We start from the raw sequence: 1,067 nt of genomic DNA on the forward strand, positions 1-1,067 counted from the left end.
CCCACGCCAAGATAGCGGAACGCCTCCTCGGGCGGTGCATATGGCACCGGCCCCCCGCCCCCAAAATGTAGGAGCGGGTCGGCCAAGTACCAGGTCCCCCGCTGAGGCACAACGGTGAAGGCAGCGCACTTAGTGGGGGAGACCCCCATGCCAAGGGCACTGAGGTACTCCTCCACGCGCGCCAACATCCGCTGCGCCCCTTCCGGGGACCTCGCCAACAGCAGCACATCATCGGCGAAGCCAAGGCTGCTTAGCGTGCAGTCACCCGAGAGGCGGAACCCTTCAGGTCCCTCGAGTTGCCGTAGGAGGGGGTCGAGTATAGCATTGAATACGAGGGGAGAGAGAGGATCTCCCTGTTTCACCCCTCGTCTCAGGCACACCTGTATGTTCTCCCCCCCGTGCCTGATCCTAGTGGAGACATCCGAATAGGACGCCTCAACTAGGCGCACCGCCACCTCAGGCAAGCCCAAGGCCTTTAGAGCGGGGCGGATGGCCTGATGAGGCACAGAATCGAAGGCCTTAGACACATCGATCTGCACCACAGTCAAACCACCACCCCGCTTGGCGGCGCGAAGGACCTCTGCTAATATGTGGATGTTGTTGAAGCATCCAGCCTCAGCCACAAAGCCCTTCTGCCTCGACGAAAAGTCCGTGCGACGGCGAAACTTTCCGTCCACGATGCCCCAGAAGAGGCGAGACAGGAGTGATCCCACCGTTATTGGGCGGTAATTCTCAGCTCTCCTGCCGTCCTTTCCCTCCTTGAGGAGGAGGGCGGTCCTGTTGTGGCTCCAGTCCGGTGGGATCATCCCTGACACTAAGATCAGGTTGAACCACAACCGTAGGAGCTCCTTAGCCACCCTTCCCTGGAGATGGCATCTTTTTACACCGTCCAGGCCCGGTGATGTGCTAGCTTTGGTGCGGGTAATCCTTGCCTGGATTTCCTGGGGTGTTATCACCCCCAGGACCTCATCCACCCGCCAGGTTTGCGACGGGAGCCCCATAGGCGGTATCTCCACAGAGGGTCGGACACCCCACAATTCCTCGTAGAGTGCCCTCACCTCCCCCAC

Source organism: Phlebotomus papatasi, unplaced genomic scaffold (assembly GCF_024763615.1).
Source record: "Phlebotomus papatasi isolate M1 unplaced genomic scaffold, Ppap_2.1 HiC_scaffold_517, whole genome shotgun sequence".
NCBI classification, from domain to species: Eukaryota; Metazoa; Arthropoda; class Insecta; order Diptera; family Psychodidae; genus Phlebotomus; species Phlebotomus papatasi.